Raw genomic sequence first — 22,221 nt, forward strand, 5'->3', positions numbered from 1 at the left:
AACTCTGAAGAGCAAGTTGCGTTATTAAATGCAAAGCTTTGCCACTTTTTCTCTTAAAAAGCATTCAAATTACCATTCCTTCATACTGCTGAGTCGTGTGCATACACAGGCAATTTAAAAGCTCAACAGGCAACTGAGGAATAGCCAGTAGCGGGGAGCTGGCTTTGATGAAATGAGACATGGCTTTATGAGCCAACCGGGTAAGGGGGAGAAATACACACACAAAGTCACCCTTTACACTCCCACATAATGTAGTTCATATCTTAGAATGGGATTGAGATATAAAACTAAATCAGAATACACACCTCACTTTGTTTGTATATCAATGAATAAGAGTAGATGGCCATCACTCAAACAAGAGGACACATCACTGCACTCAGTTCAAGCTTTCAGGGCCAAGTGAGTTCTAACGTGCTACAACATCATTCAACTTCCATTATCATTAGATACGATCAGAAAGATGGGGTTTGCCCACTTATTCATAGATCACATTGCCCTTAAAGTGTGACACACATGACAATGGTGGGCTTGCCATGGGCATTTGGTCCGGGCCTGGGTGCAGTTTGAGTGATTAAGCTCAGCTATGAATGTACTTTATATGCTGCTGATCAACTAGCAGGGCATGTCAGTCGTCATCAATTCGTGACAAGCTGGACCTCTGGTGGGTATGTCCCAAATGACACCTTATTCCCTATTTAGTGCAGTACTTACGTGCACTATAAGGAATATGATTCCATTTGGGACGACCATGGTCAGGCCTGAGGGACCGTACCCCCTCAGGCCTGACCATGGTCGTCCCAAATGGAATCATATAGGGAAAAATAAGGGAATAAGGGAATAATAAATAGGGAATAAGGCCCTCTGTGGGTCGTGACAGTGCATTATTAATCAAAGAGAGAGGGTCTGTGCCTGGAGCCATAGCATGCACTCTGTCCATGTCAAACACAGCTGCTGAGAGACTCAGGTCACGTCTGACCGTTTTCACGTGACATGCAGGATGTTAACGGTGGCAGTTTTATAAGGACAACTTGAGTTAGGAGATTGGCGTTGACTTTTAGGCTTTGGAGTAAAATAGTGGATCAATGCTTAAGGAAATCGACTCAGAGAATCACTCTGGATATATGAATGATTTTGGAGAACCAAAAATACATTAATACACAACAATACATATATTTTAAACACTCTCTCTTACGTGCACACACACACACGCACTTACATATGCCATGCACGCATGCACACATACACCATTTTGCTTTGACATGCTGCTCTACCTCATCACCCAGACAAACATAATGAATATCAAGATAAGGCTGCAAAGACAAATCACTTTCAAGGAAAGGAGAAAACATCCCATTAAATTCCATACATTCCATACAGGGTCTCGGGATGAGAAAGCAGAGGAAAATCCTGTCATCTGCAGCCCACCTTGAGCACGTCTCTAGGAAAATAAGAAACTTTTAATCTAAATTGTGTTGGATGCTTCCCGTTTCTGACAGTCAGATTGGTACCAATTACAAGATGTTGGCAAGGTGAGGATTTGAAGATTCTTTGACACAGTATAGACCAGACAGAATGTGTTATCACTCGGAAAAAGTTGGTGTTCAGGACGGGTGTTCAGGACTGTTTTGCTAGCACAGACTGGAATATGTTCTGGGATTCTTCCGATGGCATTGAGGAGTACACCACATCAGTCACTGGCTTCATCAATAACTGCATCGATGACGTCATCCCCACAGTGACTGTACGTACATACCCCAACCAGAAGCCATGGATTACACGCAACATCCACACTGAGCTAAAGGGTAGAGCTGCCACTTTCAAGTAGCGGGACTCTAACCCGAAAGCTTATAAGAAATCACGCTATGCCCTCCTACGAAACATCAAACAGGCAAAGACTCAATACAGGACTAAGATCGAATCGTACTACATCGCTCTGATGCTCGTCGGATGTGGGAGGATTTGCAAACTATTACAGACTACAAAGGGAAGCACAGCCGCTAGCTGCCCAGTGACACAAGCCTACCAGATGAGCTAAATTACTTCTATGCTTGTTTTGAGGCAAGTAACACTGAAAGAAGCATGAGAGCATCAGCTGTTCCAGATGACTGTGTGATCACGCACTCCATGGCCAATGTGAGTAAGACCTTTAAACAGCTCAACATTCACAAGTCTGCAGGGCCAGACGGATTACCAGGACGTGTACTCCGAGCATATGCTGACCAACTGGAGAGTGTCTTCACTTGCCAGTTGGCAAGTGTCTTCATTTTCAAAATCTCCCTGTCTGAGTCTGTAATACCAACATGTTTCAAGCAGACCACCATAGACCCTGTGCCCAAGCACACTAAGGTAACCTGCCTAAATGACTACCGACACGTAGCACTCACGTCTGTAGCCATGAAGTGCTTTGAAAGGCTGGTTATGGCTCACATCAACACCATTATCCCAGAAACCCGAGACCCACTCCAATTTGCATACCGCCCCAACAGATCAACAGATGATGCAATCTCTATTGCACTCCACACTGCCCTTTCACACCTGGACAAAAGGAACACCTATGTGAGAATGCTATTCATTGACTACAGCTCAGCTTTCAACACCATAGCTGACCCATAGGGCTCCTGAGTGGCGCAGGGGTCTAAGACACTGCATCTCAGTGCTAGAGGCGTGACTACAGACACCCTGGTTCAAATCCAAGCTGTATCACAACCGGCCGTGATTGGGAGTCCCATAAGGCGGCGTACAATTGGCCCAGCGTCGCCCGGGTTTGGCCGGTGTAGGTCGTCAACTGACGTGCCTAGTTGAATAAAGGTTAAATAAAAAAAATAGTGCCTTCAAAGCTCATCACTAAGCTAAGGACCCTGGGACTAAATGCCTCCCTCTGCAACTGGATCCTGCACTTCCTGATGGGCCGCAACCAGGTGGTGAGGGTAGGTAGCAACACATCTGCCATGCTGATCCTCAACATGGGGACCGCTCAGGGGTGTGTGCTCCCTGTTCACTCATAACTGCATGGCCATCATTAAGTTTGCCGATGACGCAACGACGAGACAGCCTATAGGGAGGTGCCAGAACAACAACCTCTCCCTCAACGTGATCAAGACAAAGGAGATGATTGTGGACTACAGGAAAAGGACAACCGAGCATGCCCCCATTCTCATTGACAGGGCTGTAGCAGAGCAGGTTAAGAGTTCCTTAGTGTCCACATCACCAACAAACTACATGGTCCAAGCACACCAAGACAGTCGTGAAGAGGGCACGACAAAACCTATTCCCCCTCAGGAGACTGAAAAGATTTGGCATTGTTCCTCAGATCCTCAAAAGGTTCTACAGCTGCACCATCAAGAGCATCCTGACTGGTTGCATCACTGCCTCGTATGGCAAGTGCTCGGCCTCCGACCACAAGGCACTACAGACGGTAGTGCGTACGGCCCAGTACAGACTGTTCTCTCTGATACTGCACAGCAAGCGGTACCGGAGCACCAAGTCTAGGCCCAAGAGGCTTCTAAACAGCTTCTACCCCCAAGACCCCTGAACATCTAATCAAATGGCTACCCAGACTATTTGCATTGCCCCCCCCCCCCTCTTTTACACTACTGCTACTACTCTGTTTATTATCTATGCATAGTCACTTTAATAACTCTACCTACGGTACATGTACATATTGCCTCAATTACCTTGATTAACCAGTGCCCCCGCACATTGACTCTGTACCGGTGCCCCCTGTATATAGCCTCACTATTGTTATTTTACTGCTGCCCTTTAATTATTTGTTACTTTTATTTATTTTTTCTTTAGGGTATTTTTCTTAAAACTGCATTGTTGGTTAAGTAGCATTTCACTGTATTCGGTGCATGTGACAATGAAAATGTGATTCGATTTGATTTAATTTGTTCAAGGGATGCAATACTTTTCCTCCCACATAGAGAAATACTCTCAGATCAACAGTAGGTGATGCTATAGTCAGTGTTTCTAGCAGCATTGCAGGATATAAAAAATATGACTGATCATATCACTGCAGATTCTTTTGTTCACCATACTAAGGGACGAAATAATAGGGGAATCTTTTACATTTTGTGGAGAATAGATGCTAATAAAAACATTGTTATTATGATTTCCAGCTGACTTACGCATTACAGAATTAAAATAGACAGTAAAGCTACAAAGGCAACACAGAGCACTGGGTGGGAAAATCATATCAAAGAGAGTTTAAAAATATCATATTGATACTGTTTGAAAAAGATCACTAAAATTTGACTACATGCAGTAAGCCATGTGGTGCCCCCAGAAAGCAATACTTCTACACGGTGCAACCCGACCAGGAACAGAATACATTGGAGCTCTTAAACAAATCTCTGTGACGGGCAAATCTTCCCAGGCAGACATTGCTTGTCCTTGATAATTCACAGCGGCACACTTTGCGACACCTATTTTTTTATTTGAACCTTTATTTAACTAGGCAAGTCAGTTAAGAACAAATTCTTATTTTCAATGACGGCCTAGGAACAGTGGGTTAACTGTCTTGTTCAGGGGCAGAACGACAGATTTTTACCTTGACAGCTCGGGGATTTGATCTAGCAACCTTTCAGTTACTGGCCCAACGCAGTTACTGGCCCAAGGCTACCTGCCGCCCCATACGCAGCTAAGCAAAATGCAATAAAGCAGATACCTACTCTGAGTGGCAATTCACTGGGATATTCAACCTGATTGCTAAGACAGTGGTTGTGAATACCTTTTTCCCCACCAGTCAATACCCACCTACCAAGCAGGTGTGGAAGGGTAGAAGCTCTCAATTGGACTACTGTACATAGGCCTAAACCATATGGATGGCTGGGCTAGTATAACAGAATGGGGTATTTACATACTAATGCCTTCAGTCACTCCAGCCTACTTGGCCAGCGAACCTTTCAAGCTTTCTGGAGTTTGATTTATCTCTGCACTTTAGCTGGCTGGGCTGGCAATGTGCTTAACTAACAGCCTTCTCTGGCCCTTAATAGAAGCTGTAGCCACGGCTCTTTGCCGCGCAGGTGAAAGTGCCTACGTTTATTTACCCTGCCCACGGACGCACCACATTAAAGTGACATCTTGTTCATGGACTTTGAAGGGGACTAACGCGTCTGTCGGTCCTCAAATCCCACCAACACCTCCCTATACTTTGCTCTGTTAGGTTGGCCTGAGTTTGCAACGGTCTGAATTGAAGGCAATTTACTGAGGATTTGCCTCCAGGTGAGACATTATACTGGGGTCGCATCACAGCTGTACAAAGAATACGTGCACAGTGGGAGGAATTTTTTGATATATTTTATTTTATATAGGAAATTATATAATTGTATTATATAATTCTCAATAACAGGCAATGATATAGTATTTTCCTATTGCAGAGCTTTGCTAGGAAATATTTATTCAGCCATCATGTCTCTATAACCCATTACAAACAAAGGCCTGAAACTTCATAAAACCATTGTTAGAGATGAGAGAAACAGCAGTGTACGAGCCACCTCAGAAGGTAAATGGATTATCCATACCGATATTAGTCTATTTGAGTGCCAAGATATACAGATCCAGAATATTAACAACTCCCACCATGGAACTGAACTTGATTTATGTTGCCATTCCTGACATTTCATTGGGTTTATTTTGCCCAGCTTGTGTTTTACAGGTTCACAGGGGAGAAAATACGGCAAGCAGTAGGAAACATAAGACCATAAAAGTCAAGGATGCAGTGTTTTTTTTCTCACAGATAAGATCAATTTGACTGGGTCTGACTGACTGTAATATAATATTGTATGTTATGGGCTTGTCTGACTTAAATCTATACCAGAGGCATCCATTTCATAGCAAGCTGAGAGAGAATCAAGCCGAGGCAGCCCCATAGCAACAGACAGCGATACAGTATAATCAAATGTTTGCAACTCGGTGTTAGTGTCCCTGGGAGCTGCTGCGGATCTCAACAGTGGTGTTTTATTTTTTCCTCACCAGCAAGGTGCAGTCGTAGGCCTTATCAGTCCACATGAGGCTGGCAGCTGGCATTCTTTTCATGGACAGATTACACGGCAACACTACATTCACCCCACAGTATCATTTACACTTTTGGCGGACGCAACGACCTTCATGGGTGCTGGCTTGCTGCAGCCATCCAAAAGTTTTAGCTACCTCCACTAATTAACTGAAAGAAAACATTGTAAAAAGGAAACAACAAAAAAATAAGCAATTCAATGGAATTCCAAACTGTTCATCCTCCCGGAAAACAACCAAATAGAGATGTCTATAAAAGCAATATACTGAGGTAGTACAACAACAGATCAATGTAAGGATAGGTTGCATTAGAGCTGGGTGACATTGATAAAAATCCATATTGCGATAAATTGCCTGAATTGATGCAATAACGGTAAATAGAGCGATACGTTTAACAATGTGCACCACATTTTTTATTGTATCATCCTTTAACTACTACTAACTAGTAGTTAACTACTAACTACTACTACTAGTTTGATGGTTGTAGCCATCAATTGTCCCATTAAGAATCACCCTTATTAGCAAACTTATTTCATTTCCAAACTTCACATTTCTTTAGTATAGACTTCTTATCGCAATGAACGATATCAGAAAACCTTCCCCATACAGCAGAGAAAAAGTTCTCTCCTGCTTAGACAGAGAGAAATATGCATAGCTCTGGGAGGAATCTGCTCATATTGTGGAAATGTCTAGATCACTTTTCATTAGAGGTTGTTGGTTCATGGGTCATTAAAACGTTAGGTTTTCAGAGGCTGACATTGATGTGCTGTATGAGTATTTATTTTGAATCACTCTCATAATTTATTATGGCATCTAAGTGACAGGAAAAAGCTTCACGGGAAAACCGAGACTTAATATTAACATGAATTATCTCCCTTAAATAATGGCTGCAGTAAACTCCAGTCTGTACAAATTCATCATACTTGACTAAGGGGTTAGTCTATCCTTTGTTCTGCATAAGACATAAAGTAAGACAAATGAATTATTGGCGTAGAGATTCGATTTAGAGAGGCAGTATATTTGCTGATGGTCCGGAAGCACACAGTTGTCTCCCTGATGGTCTTGTCTGTTACTCAGAGGAGGAAGCCATCGCCATCCTCTTTGGGTGAAAAGATTAATTATAAAAAGGAACTCACAAGGGTCCCATCTGTCTGACCTCCAAAATGAGTAATATGGGCCAAGCGATGACTGCTACATCAGGTCCCTATCTCAAGCCCCTATTCTGTCAAGCACACTCCGAGGTCACCCTGTGTTGACATCGCAACCGCCCTGCACAGCTCGTCCTCAATCTTCACCAAAGCTTAACACCAACACCCACCACCACCACCACCCCAGCCCAGTCAACCCTGTTCTCTACTCCCCTATCTCTCCTGCCTTGGTGGATTTCAGTAAAGTGTTGTTATGTGATAGCTAGCCGGCCGAGATATCTCTCTCTCTCTCTTTAGCTTCTATGTACAGCAGACAGTGTACCTGGTGTAAGCTCTATCAGGTTATATATATAAGTATTAGGTCACATTCCTAAGTGTTTCAGCTTGGCCACAGAGACAGAGAGCAGCCGAGGCGATCTGTAGAATAATCTCGTTGTGGAGGATGAATCAATTTCAGGCAGGAAATATCAGTAATCAAACTGATAAAATAGGTTCCCTGTAATTACCATCTGACTTCTGAGCAGCTAGTTAAGCCAAGAGGAGCACCTGGAAAAAAGTCAATTAATATCTATCAGCAGCAAACTGATAGAATCCAAAATTAGAGAGCGAGAGAGAGCGAGAAAAAGAGAGAGTGAGAGTGAGAGAGAGAGAGAGAAAAAGAGAAAAAGAGAGAAAAAGAGAGAGTGAGAAAAAGAGAGAGTGAGAGTGAGAGTGAGAGAGAGAGAGAGAGAGAGAGAGAGAGAGAGAGAGAGAGAGAGAGAGAGAGAGAGAGAGAGAGAGAGAGAGAGAGAGAGAGAGAGAGAGAGAGAGAGAGAGAGAGAGAGAGAGAGAGAGAGAGAGCTCTCACCCGCCACACATCTGTCTTCCCCCTGAACCTGACCAATCTAAACTAGTGGGTATATCTTACAGATGGTTGAGGTTCCACTTCAGCGCTGTTTTAGTGCCAGGACATGACAAACGAGCTGTAAAGGCAAATTTTAATTGCTATTACAGAGCTTCATTCACACATGCGTTTGTAACATTGGAGAAGAATGTACTCTAGACCTGTGCCTTTGCTTGAGGATTGAACACTGGTCCATATGATTAAAGCCATGCCTCATTCAGTATTTGAGTTATGTAGAATGCTTTTCTAACAGCTTTAAACGGCCACAGGACATGTCACTCTAACACCTGATAACGGCGACACAGTATCAAATCGGAAGGAAGATGGTGGCCTCAATTTCCTTCGTGCAAACATTTCTGATGTGGTTGTGCACATAGAGGCATGGCTTACAGGACATTCCCAGTGTAAATGTAAAACCGCTTACATTGCAGAGGCAATAGGCTGTCTTAGCCACTTTACATTGAACAGACAAATCAATAGATACAGCGACTGTTTACCTCTTGTCAATTGTCCCACATGATTCAGTCTGTATCAGCAGAAAAACGAAGAAATGACACTGGTGTCATAGCTAATTTCCTAAATTTTGGACAATGATGTAGTATATCCTGAGTTCAGCCCTGAGATCAGCTGAGTGTTCATTAGAGAGTCATATTGAGTGAGAATAAGTTAAGTTGCCAACTTTTCCAATCATGCATCGTTCAGGGTGCAGACAGGCACTCCCAAATTAAAACCTACCCAATGTCATTACGGCCGCGTAGAAAACTATGATAAATTATTACTTGTCAGTGAGGATCACAAACAAGGATGCACTACTTCTACTTTGAGATGTGACAGAGTTGAGTTGCAAGGGCAATCAGGGCTAATGTTTTCTCAGTCACGAGTCGTGACTCACAACTATGTGAGGAGTATTTATTTGCCAGTAGCGCAAAAGATACATTGTGTTGACAACTCAACCCAGCTGTGTTCTTTCAAGAGCTGCCAGCAAAATGCTTTATCGATATCATTACAGAGCACATGGAGATGGTTCAAGGTTCCTGAGACTCTTTTGATCGGTTTTACCATACATTTTCCAACACCGCAGGTGGAAAAATATAAAGATTTCCCAGGGCTTCTAGCAGCCAAACCTCCATTAACACAAAAAGGTCTATAGTATGGCAGGTATTTGTTAATTATTTTTGAGTGTGTAGTGAACGTTGAACCACAGAGATTCTAGTGATGTACCTGCTCACTTTCTGCTTGAAATCCACTGGCCTTGGAGGAGGTAGCTACAGTATCTCAGAAACATCTCCAGACTCTGGTTATTCCATCTTTGCCCTCCATTGGCCTGCCATCCATTTAGAGGGGCTGCTATATTATGCTGCTCTATGGAGCAGACATATTAGAATATTGGTCACTGATCCCTGTGACACTAGCTCATAAAAATGTCCATCTTCCTGAATCCTGTCTTTCTTTCATGCAACTTTCAATCACTCTGGTCCTGGAGAGAATCCATATATCCCAGTGTCCTGTCAAGACTTTTCACTTTAGAGAGCCAGAAGTGATGCCTCAAGTTGCAGTCATCACAGAGCCATTTAAATGGTAGTATGTTTTACTTACGCTGTGATAATTCTCTCATTAATCCGGCCAATCACACAGGAGTTTGTTAAAGGCCCAGTGCAGTCAAAAAACGTGTTTCCTGTGTTTTATATATACTTCCACACTAGGAGGTTGGAATAATACTGTGAAATCGTTTTTTTTTTTTATAATGTCCTTTTAGTGTAAGATTTCTTTGAAAAGATCGCCTGCAATTTCAGCATGTTTTGGTGGGATAGAGTTTTGGCCTGCCTGGTGTATATTACACTGAACAAAAATATAAACGCAACATGAAACCATTTCAAAGATTTTACTGAGTTACAGCTCATATAAGGAAATCAGTCAATTGAAATAAATTCATTAGGCCCTAATCTATGGATTTCACATGACTGAGAATACAGATATGCCCACCGTTGGTCACAGATACCTTTAAAAAAAAGATATGGGTTTGGATCAGAAAGCCAGTCAGTATCTGGTGTGACCACCATTTGCTTCATGCAGTGCGACACATCTCCTTCGCATTGAGCTGATCAGGCTGTTGATTGTAGCCTGTGGAATGTTGTCCCGCTCCTCTTCAATGCCTGTGCAAAGTGGCTGGATATTGGCAGAAACTGGAACACGCTGTCGTATAAACGTCCATCCAGAGCATTCTAAACATGCTCAATGGGTGACATGTCTGGTGAGTATGCAAGCCATGGAAGAACTGGGCCATTTTCAGCTTCCAGGAATTGTGTACAGATCCTTGTGACATGGGGCCATGCATTATCATACTGAAACATGAGGTGATGGCTGAATATGAATGGCACAACAATGGGCCTCATCTCGGCATGGTCTCTGTTTATCAATAAAATGCATTTGTGTTTGTTGTCCGTAGTTTATGCCTGCCCGTACCATAACCCCACCTCCACCATGAGGCACTCTGTTCACAATGTTGACATCAGCAACCCGCTCGCATACACAACGCCATGCATGCTGTCTGCCGTCTGCCTGGTACAGTTGAAACCAGGATTCATCTGTGAAGATGACCATCAAAGGTGGCCATCAAAGGTGAGCATTTGCCCACTGAAGTCGGTTACAACGCCAAACTGCATTCAGGTCAAGACTTTAGTGAGGACGATGAGCATGAAGATGAGCTTTCTGAGATGGTTAATGACAGTTTGTGCCGAAATTCTGTGGCATTGTGTTGTATGACAAAACTTTTATTGTCCCCATTACAAGGTGCACCTGTGTAATGATCATGCTGTTTAATCAGCTTCTTAATATGCCACACCTGTCAGGTGGATGGATTATCTTGGCAAAGGAGAAATGCTCACTAACAGGGATGTAAACAAATTTGTGCACACAATTTGAGAGAAATAATGTGCGTATGGAACATTTCTGTGATCTTTTATTTCAGCTCATGAACATGGGACCAACACTTTACATGTTGCGTTTATATTTTTGTTCCCTGTAGTTAAAAGACCAATAAGAAAGAGTTCCAAACCTCTGCCAATAACAGCTAGATTTCAGGTTTTCCACACCCAACTCAGACCACTTCCAGGAAGTCCTAGCAAAATTCTTGCTTGAGAAATTACTCTTTGCTCAGAAGCTATTTTTGTTTATTTTTGACCATTTCGATTGAAAACAATCACAGTAAGGTACTTAATTGTTACCCAGAAATAATTTGATATTGAGATAAAAATGGCTACAGTGGACCTTTAAGATTATACAATATGACAGGGCATTCAAGACTTCAAGGCTGAAAATCTCAAATGGCTTTTTATCAGCTTATTTCCTTATGCTTGTCTGGCATTGTCATCTCTTGCATATCCTCCTATTGAAATCATACTATCTACATTCACTGCTCTTTCCTGCATTTCTTGTCTTGTGTTTTAGTAGGTACATATCTACCCAATGATTCAGCAGCCAAGAAGTTGAAACTCATGTCACCCCTGTGGTCCCCAAACCCCAGTGTTGCTATGGCATTGGTGCTCTCCCTGGGAGGGGGGTCTCCTGCACCACGCTGGGAGTGTGTGAAGTGTGTGGAGGCTCCACTGTCCCTGGGTCATCCGGGTTCACACCGAACCGGCAGTGATCCAGAAGAGCAGCTCACAAGCCCCCTCTGGGCCGGATTCAGTCATGGGTCATTACACTCTGGAGACAGCAGAAATTTACAGCTGAGATGTGAACAACCTGCTCTCCTCTTCCTCTGACATGTCGTCGTCTGCTGCCTTGATGCCAGATGAAACGCAGGAACCTTTCCTTTCCTGCCTGCTGCTTCCGCACCTCTTTTCAGAGCAATTCACTGTTGCTGTGACGACTAGCTACTTAAATTTGTGACTCATTGATCTTGCCCGGTTTTATGATTAATAAATGTCAGTGTAATGTATGCAAACAACACATACAAAGGATAGCATGCATATTTACAACTACACATTTATTTGAAAGTGTATCTCACATAACAAGAGGGAATTGAATTCCAACATGGATCCTTGCCTAGAAGCATGAAATCCTTACATCTGTTCATCCAACATTCTGAAAAGGAAATCATGACATTGTCATCAGGTGGCCTTTTCTGATCTATTTGTTAACCCTTGCCCCTCTGTGCTCATCAGCAGATCCAGCTTTGAACGGAGGGAAAGTGCCCCAAATGTGTGAAAAATATTTCATATTTTCAAGCCCCCTCCGATGGTTCAAAATGGCTGAACAGCGGTTAAAAAGTGGGACGTTTCCACCTTCCACAGACCTCCATGTCAGCTCATTCTGTCACAGATCAATATCAGCATGCCAGAGCCATTTTGCTTATGCTCTGTTGGCAAAGGCCATAACAGCCTCTGACTCGCCATTTCCCCCGACGGTGAAAAAAATCCCCCCAGACATCCATTATTCACCACGGGTAAAAAAGGGAAACCACCTACTACCTTGCAGTATATTTTCACCTCATGATGGGAGCTGTGTGTCTGTTTAAAGATTCCCTGTCCGTCTGGTGCTACAAATCAGCATTTGAGCCGCCTGTGAAAAACATATCTGCTTCATGTACATTAATATTATTAGAGAGCGGAGCAGTGTATGAGGAAGCAGGTTGGTGATGAGGCTGTGGTGGAACACTGGAGCAGCCAGGACAGGACAGGGGGATGAGAGTAGGTTTGTGTCTCAAATAGCACCCTGTTCACTATATAGTCCACTACTTGTGTGAGCCCTGGTGAAAAGCAGTGCATTATATAGGGAATAGGCTGCCATTTGGGACGAAAGCTAGGGGAAGCTCAGACATCTCCGGGTAGGGTGGGTGGGGTGGGGGGGTGGTCTCCTCCTAGAATCATTGCAGTGTGTAAGTGTGGCGTCTTGCCCTCGGGCTTCCGTTCCCCTTCCCTCCCTAGAGACGCAATTAACAAAGAAATTACAGTGGAACACATCGCCCAAAGGCTTGTTTCTAACGCCGCTAAAAAGTGCTAATCACTTTTTTCATTACAGTAGAGAGAGGGAGAGGGACAGAAAACGGAAACGCAGGGTGTACAGTGACGCAAAACTCCCAAGCTCACCCAATTTTGAAACGAGATTTGCATTACCATTATTGTTACCTGAGGTATGTAAATGCATCAGGCGCTGGCTTCATTTTTCCTGAGTTTGAACTCTAATTATTGCTTGATGCTAATTAATCATAATAAAGCTGCATCTCTAATTTAGTCATTCATTCTATACATGGATTTTACTCATGATTTGAAGTAAGTAGCTCTCTCTCTCTCTCTCTCTCTCTCTCTCTCTCTCTTCAAAACAAACTGCCATTTTCCATTACACGTCACGATGGAAATATTCCTTTCAAATGTACCACTTTCCCTATCCCTTGTTTTCTTTAACGTTGTGGTCCATTATACTGCCATTAGTATCTCGTGGACAAATGAAACAGTGAAAATCTGTTAAGACTCACATTTAATTTTTGGATTACGAGCAGCAGTAGTTCGTGGTTTTGGGTTTTTGTCATTAAGTATTTGGATGAATCAGGATTGGGAGAAGGTGGTGCTTAAACTGGTGCGGTGATTTTCATATAGTAAAAATTAAAGAAAACATTTTTTGGGGGGGGCCATGATAAATACGTGTGAAATTAGCGTACGGGAAGGGTTTGGCTTTTTTACTTTTCACAAAGGTAATCAAAATTGTTAACGGCATTCCCCCCAAAAGTAAAACGGTAAATTACAAACTTTCGAGAGAATTTTACTTCTGGGTAACCGAAATTATACTGCCATTTATTTAGACTGCTTCCAGTGATAGAATACAAAATAAAATGGGAGAATATGATTCACGAGTACAACAAAAATAAGGACCTATCTCTCCATTGTCAAAGGAGAAACAATGTATAGCTTCAATTCCCATATTACAGGGTGTGGCTTTAAATCCAAGGACTGACTAAATGTGGTCGTGGAAGCCAACCATCAACCAGTGCCCATTTTCCCCTCCCTCTCAATGTCCATCCATCTTTGTTAACAGAGGTTTATGTATTCCTCACACACCAGCATTCAACTTCACTTCTGAATCCTGTATTAAGATTGACTCTTCAATCCAGGAGATCGATGCTATCACTTAGGGCCTGACTGCAGCTCCTGATTACATGTCCTCAACTTACAGAGCAGCAGTGGTAGCTAAGGAAACAGCCGGATGAACCTTTCCTTCCATTGGCTCTGCATCCTGCTGCAAGCTCCACAGTTTACTGTGCTCATAGTGATTACTGCTACCTTTACACTTAGCAAGGGATTATTCAGCCTTGGAGGAGGCTTTGCAAGTCATACTTGTGGAAATATGAGGAATTTTCTTCTTAGATCATTTGGAAAAGCACTACGATATTGAGAGTTTGTTCCAGGTATTGGATACTGCTGTGGATGAGCGTATGCTAATGATGTGGAATTACATTTTTAAGAAATCAATAAGGAGTTCTGTTGATTTTATGAGTCCGTTTTCCAGTCCAGCTTCTTGGTGAGGGCTGGTTAGCATGAGCCTCCTCTTGGTTTTAATACAGAGGTTTCAGCTATACTGTAAAGTCCATGGTTGTATCCCAAAATGCATCCTATCCCATATATAGTGCAATACTTTTAAGAGTAGTACACTATATAGGGAATAGGGGGCCATTTGGAATGCACAGATAGTGCCCCGTCATGCAGTGAAAATACGATTAAAGAAAACCGAGGATCAATTGGCATCAAACCAAGTACGTTTAGATATCAGTCAATGCTTTACCTCTGATCCGACATTAAAGGGGAGTTAGCGTCTAAGATAGCACACTTTGTTCTGACAGTATTTTGTTGAATAAGCTGCATTCATGGTAACTGAAACACTAGGGCTAGACTTCAAAAACCTGGAAAATACAGTCAGCTAGCGATTGACATTATCTCTGAACCATGGCAAGGAAAAATATGTTCTTTTTACATATACTTCACACCTCCGCCTCCTTCTGATTCTTTTCTGATGCGGTGGTGCACCTCAAAAACCTGACAGGAATATACCCTGGGTGACTGAGAAAAAGATTGTCAGGAGCATCAAGGGCTCTGCAGCTATTTCCCTACAAATCAGTGATTCTACTTGGTTTCTTTATTGTCTGGGCTGATCTTCATCAAACTGGCTAATGAGTTCCATTGGAACTCCTTTCAAGAGTTGATTCGATTCCAGTAATAAATGATGTGTGTACTCAGCAGGATAGTATCCTCCGATGGCTGCTCTCCATGGGGCAGCACCACCATGCTCAGAGGATGTCATTTTCATTACCTGCCATTTCACAGTGGAAGGGGGGGGGGGGGGGGTGCTCTCATGTTTGGAATGGGAGGTGGTGACGGACCAAGTGCACATGTGTTGTTCCCTCCTGTAACTACTGCTTTATATACCACAACAACACCTTGAGGTGGTGAGAATATTCGGCACTTATCACATTAATATTTAATGGCTAAGAAGCTAAACAGTACATTGCACAGCTGGCTGTTGTTCATGGACAGAGCATCAAGAAGTAGGCCTAAGTATATAATTGATCATCTATTCAATTCACCTTCTCTCTCTCCATATCTTGTTTTTCTGACAAGAAGGAAATATGGATTTAATTGTTGTCAGGGAGAATGTCAAATAGTCACACACTCCTGGTTTAGTATCCTCCTGTTATAGATCTGCTGCAGTAGTCATCAAGAGAGTAAATCCTATGATCAGATTCAGTCAGCCCTTCATACTTTGCATTTAACCTTGGTAAATGGAAAGCTGATAGAGGCTCATAGCTTTCATGCGCTGGACCTGCAGTTTATGGCCGAAAATATGGCACGGCAGTTAATACTGCTGAAGCAGAATTTCCCTACTGAACGAGTGTTGGTGTCCAGACACAACAAACCACAACAAGTAATGAACAGCACAACGAACAGAACATGGGTACTGTGGACCAAATGGCAAACTTACAAATTAACAAGCACATTACAAATTATGTGTGTTTTTGTGGAATCGGTTTGGTGTTATTATTCAAGTGATTTGTTGCCTTTGACAGGAGCAGCTGGACCCCAGGTCCAGGCTTAGCACTGTGTGATATCTTTTGACTGCAAGCAGCGGCAACCCAGAGCAACAGGACACATCGTTACAGAGCAAGACTTCCTGCCGTTATTTCCTGCATATGGGTGGGAGAGGGGGATGGAGGGAGGGATGGAGGGATGAACCCATCTCTTGATGTCCCGCTGCACTTCTCCTTGCATCCTCCCATCCTTTTTAACATCAAGTAACAAAGAATAACTATACAAGACTAAAGCTTAACACAACTAAACCCCTTATTTGGAGAGGGAGCTATGGGGGAAATGAGATTTAATGGTTGAATTGAATCCCCTTGCGTGGAGGAATGGGGAAATCGAGTTATAATTAGGTGAGATTGACAGCTTCTTTGAGGTAATTAAGCACAAGCTGATGAAATTCCCAGGTGGGAGTAAAACTGTGGCAGCTTGTGTTGCTGGCTGGAATTAAAATAATGATCTCATGGCGAGTGGAGACCAAGACAGAGTAAGTGTCTTTCTTGCTTATTTGTAAGTCTAGTTGTTTATGGTTTCACCACTTTGATGTGACCTTAGAGCAGGGATGGGCAACTGGCAGCCCAAGGCCTGTGGATCAATTTCCCTTAAAAATGTAAATAAAAAGGTATCTTGTTATGTCAGTCAGCAATAGTCACTTAATTAGCCCATGTCAGCGACAACATTTTTTATTGGTAAATTAGTCTAAACTTGTAGTAGTCATGGTCGAATTACCGACCGGAGAGCCCTTTGTTAGTCACTATCACTCAGACATCACATTGAATAATGCAAACATTTCTCTCTACCCTATGGCAAAGTGTGAAGAATAGCAGGAAGTGAACTGTAAAACTGCAAATTATTCTATCCGCCCCATGGCAAAATGTGTAGAATTGCAGCAAACATTTTCTCTATACCCCATGGCAAAATGTGTCAAATTCCTGGAAATTAACTTTCCAATAAGGGGGCCGCTAAAATGTTTTGCTCGCAGGGCGGGGTTTGGGGGCAACCTTTTTCACTTAGGCCCCTAAAAAGGCTTGATTGTATGTGTGTGTATGGATGTGGGGACGCAGACCCGCGAGCCACTGCGGCCCCTCATGATGAGTTCAGTTTTTTTGTGGCCCCCACCCTAATCAAAGTTGCCCATCCCTGCCTTAGGGCAATGCAAGCCTCATCAACTTACAGGTTTATGATGCAATAATGGTTAGGCATGACAATATGCATCCAATTATAGGTTTTATACAATTAGTCAGTCTATCTTGACTCAGTTCATGACCAAATGGCTTTATAAGGAGATGAAAATACATTAAATTATCACACTAATCCATAACAAATAGCCGGGCCGTTTCTCCCAATGAAAATTTTGGAAATTGACCTGATTGCCATTTGACATTCATCATGGTAGAGACACAAAATAATAAGCCTTATGATCCGTAAACACCAAACAACTTCATGGACATTAATCTATAAGGATTGTAAGCAGACACATTCACTATCAAGGTCTTCTTTGCTCTTCAAAAAGTATACATTAGTAGCCATTTACCCATATAGTCAATATCCAATAAAAAATGGATGAACTGCAAATAAGTACACGTGTTCTTCCCATCCGTATATCCTATCACTCTGCATTTCCTAAACTTCATTCAATGGCTCTTCCTTCATGTTGTTTACGGAGCATGTGACAAATACATTTGATTTGAGCACTAGGTTATATCCTGTATACACTATTCTGCCTGCTGTTGCCTAAACAACAACCACATATAACACATGAGGAGTGTTCTAGGGAGAGGGGAAGGGTATTTACACTCTATTTACAAAAGTATGTGCACACCCCTTCAAATTAGTGGAATAGGCTATTTCAGCCACACCCATTGTTGACAGGTGTATAAAATCGAGCACACAGCCATACAATCTCCATAGACTAACATTGGCAGTAGAATGGCCTTACTGAAGAGCTGTGACTTTCAATGTGACACTGTCATAGGATAACACCTTTCCAACAAGTTAGTTCATCACATGTCTGCCCTGTTAGAGCTGCCCTGGTCAACTGTAAGTGCTGTTATTGTGAAGTGAAAACGTCTAGGAGCAACAACGGCTCAGCAGCGGTGGTAGGCCACACAAGCTCACACAATGGGACCGCTGAGTGCTGAAGCGCGTAGCACGTAAAAATCGTCTTTCCCTCGGTTGCAACACTCACCACCTCAACACCATCGAACACCTTTGGAATGAATTGGAACGCTGACTGCAAGCCAGGCCTACTCGCCCAGCATCAGTGACGACCTCACTAATGCTCATGTGGCTGAATGGAAGCAAGTCCCTGCAGCAATGTTCCAACATATAGCGGAAAGCCTTCCCAGAAGAGTGGAGGATGTTATAGCAGCAAAGGGGGGACCAACTCCATATTAATGCCCATGATTTTGGAATGAGATGTTCGACGAGCAGGTGTCCACATACTCTAGGCCGTGTACCTACACTACTGTACAGTAGTAGCACTCCTCAGCTGTTGTACAGTCGTGGCCAAAAGTTTTGAGAATGACACAAATATTAATTTTCACAAAGTCTGCTGCCTCAGTTTGTATGATGGCAATTTTCATATACTCCAGAATGTTATGAAGAGTGATCAGATGAATTGCAATGAATTGCAAAGTCCCTCTTTGCCATACAAATGAACTGAATCCCCAAAAAACGTTTCCACTGCATTTCAGCCCTGCCACAAAAGGACCAGCTGTGATTCTGTCAGTGATTCTCTCGTTAACACAGGTGTGAGTGTTGACGAGGACAAGGCTGGAGATCACTCTGTCATGCCGATTGAGTTCGAATAACAGACTGGAAGCTTCAAAAGGAGGGTGGTGCTTGGAATCATTGTTCTTCCTCTGTCAACCATGGTTACCTGCAAGGAAACACGTGCCGTCATCATTGCTTTGCACAAAAAGGGCTTCACAGGCAAGGATATTGCTGCCAGTAAGATTGCACCTAAATCAACCATTTATCGGATCATCAAGAACTTCAAAGAGAGCGGTTCAATTGTTGTGAAGAAGGTTTCAGGGTGCCCAAGAAAGTCCAGCAAGCGCCAGGGCCATCTCCTAAAGTTGATTCAGCTGCGGGATCGGGGCACCACCAGTACAGAGCTTGCTCAGGAATGGCAGCAGGCAGGTGTGAGTGTATCTCCATGCACAGTGAGGCGAAGACTTTTGGAGGATGGCCTGGTGTCAAGAAGGGCAGCAAAGAAGTCACTTCTCTCCAGGAAAAACATCAGGGACAGACTGATATTCTGCAAAAGGTACAGGGATTGGACTGCTGAGGACTGGGGTAAAGTCATTTTCTCTGATGAATCCCCTTTCCGATTGTTTGGGGCATCTGGAAAAAAGCTTGTCCGGAGAAGACAAGGTGAGCGCTACCATCAGTCCTGTGTCATGCCAACAGTAAAGCATCCTGAGACCATTCATGTGTGGGGTTGCTTCTCAGTCAAGGGAGGGGGCTCACTCACAATTTTGCCTAAGAACACAGCCATGAATAAAGAATGGTACCAACACAACCTCCGAGAGCAACTTCTCCCAACCATCCAGGAACAGTTTGGTGATGAACAATGCCTTTTCCAGCATGATGGAGCACCTTGCCATAAGGCAAAAGTGATAACTAAGTGGCTCGGGGAACAAAACATCGATATTTTGGGTCCATGGCCAGGAAATTCCACAGACCTTAATCCCATTGAGAACTTGTGGTCAATCCTCAAGAGGCGGATGAACAAACAAAACCCACAAATTCTGACAAACTCCAAGCATTGATTATGCAAGAATGGGCTGCCATCAGTCAGGATGTGGCCCAGAAGTTAATTGACAGCATGCCAGGGCGGATTGCAGAGGTCTTGAAAAAGAAGGGTCAACACTATTGACTCTCTGTATCAACTTCATGTAATTGTCAATAAAAGCCTTTGACACGTATGAAATGCTTGTAATTATACTTCAGTATTCCATAGTAACATCTGACAAAAATATCTAAAGACACTGAGGCAGCAGACTTTGTGAAAATTAATATTTGTGTCATTCTCAAAACATTTGGCCACGTCTGTAGTTCACATGGACTTGATAATCAATGCAAGGACAAGCCCCTGGGATGACAGTGGAAGTAAAAACATCCCGGGGCAAGGTGAACACACGCTCTCTAGCAGAGAGAGAGCGAGAGAGAGAAAGAGAGACACAGCGCTAAGGGCCATTGAAGATTGTGGTAGTAGGCACTGCCCAAGAGTAGCCGCCGCTGGATAGGTTAGCACTGGCCCCTAGCTACAACTAGACCTCCCTCTCTGGGGCCTGTAGCTCCATCTGCATCCCATTGGAAGAGAGAGATCCCTGCTAAATATTCATTTATCTCCCTGCCTGTCTCCTCGGATGCTAATCCATTTCTGAAATAGCATTGGCCTCTTTATATTTTCAGGGCTACTCCCTGAATCTCTGCTCTTGTATCGGGGGATCAAACATTTTCTGACTACTAAGCTTCCAGTACACAGCCAGATCGGTTTATTGGACAAAGCCATGGATACAACCTAGAAAGATAGAAAGAAGCTTTGGAGAGAATCAATGTTTGTAGGATCAGGTCTGTTCCCATGGGGGGCCCTTATCTCTCTATGGGTCTCTGGGGTCAGGTCCAACATGGTACTGAGGTCCAAGACACGTAGCACATGTTAAACCAGCATCAGGTCATGTTGAACGTCTGGGATTGACCTTTGGTTTGCTGGGTATTGTTACACTCAAAGGCTTAGTCAATATCACACGGGGATGGATAAAATACTAAACACACATTTGCATCTCCAATCATTTTGCATAATTATTCCCACACATCTTGCCCTTGCCATATACAGTAGCTCATCACAGCCCAAACCGCCATGTCTGGGGTAATTAGAAGAGCTCTCCATGCTCTGTTTATTCATGCAAATCAAATCTCAATGCATACTTTTAGTAACATATACTGCACACACCAGAAAACAAAGGGCAAAATGAGTTTGTCAAGAATAGAGAAGAACATAAATATCTTTATTTAACTGCAGAGCTGCAGATGAATATTCTGAAGCCTTTAAAACTTATTATAGCTGGGGGCAGTATTGAGTAGCTTGGATGATTAAGGTGCCCAGAGTAAACTGCCTGCTACTCAGTCCCAGAAGCTAAGATGTGCATATTATTATTATATTTGGATAGAAAACACTCTGAGGTTTCTAAAACTGTTTGAATGATGTCAGTGAGTATAACAGAACTCATATGGTAGGAAAAAAATCCAACCAGGAAGTGGGAAATCTGAGGTTTGTAGTTTTTCAACTCTTTTCCTATCGAATACACAGTGTCTATGGGGTCATATTGCACTTCCTAAGGCTCCCACTAGATGTCAACAGTTTTCAGAACCTTGTTTGATGCTTCTACTGTGAAGTGGGGGCGAATGAGAGGGGATTGAGTCAGAGGGCTGGCAGAGTGCCATTAGCTGACCACGCGCGTTCACGTGAAAGTTAGCTTGCGTTCCATTGCATTTCTACAAACAAAGGAATTCTCCGGTTGGAACATTATTGAAGATTTATGATAAAAACATCCTAAAGATTGATTCTATACATCGTTTGACATGTTTCTACGGACTGTAACAGAACTTTTTGACTTTTCGTCTGCTCGTCTGCTCGCGCGTCATGAATTTGGATTACTGGGCTAAACGCGCGAGCAAAAATGAGGTATTTGGACATAAATGATGAACTTTATAGAACAAATCAAACAATTATTGTGGAACTGGGATTCCTGGGAGTGCATTCTGATGAAGATCATCAAAGGTAAGTGAATATTTATAATACTATTTCTGACTTCTGTTGACTACACAACATGGCAGATATCTGTTTGGCTTGTTTTGGTCTCTGAGTGCTGTACTCAGATTATTGCATGGTGTGCTTTTTCGGTAAAGCTTTTTTGAAATCTGACACAGCGGTTGCATTAAGGAGAAGTTTATCTAAAGTTCCATGTATAACACTTGTATTTTCATCAACATTTATGATGAGTATTTCTGTAAATTGATGTGGCGCTCTGCAAAATCACCAGATGTTTTTGGAACTACTGAACATAACGCGCCAATGTATATTGAGATTTTTTTTATA

At 42.9% G+C, this 22,221-nt stretch overlaps 1 protein-coding gene across 1 annotated transcript in view; it reads right to left on the reverse strand.

Annotated features, from left to right (window-relative positions):
• Positions 1 to 22,221, reverse strand: part of astn1 (astrotactin 1) — a 235,296-nt gene that overhangs the window by 28,735 nt on the left and 184,340 nt on the right. The window lies entirely within an intron of this gene.

The sequence above is a fragment of the Salvelinus namaycush genome, chromosome 25 (genome assembly GCF_016432855.1).
Source record: "Salvelinus namaycush isolate Seneca chromosome 25, SaNama_1.0, whole genome shotgun sequence".
NCBI lineage: Eukaryota > Metazoa > Chordata > Actinopteri > Salmoniformes > Salmonidae > Salvelinus > Salvelinus namaycush.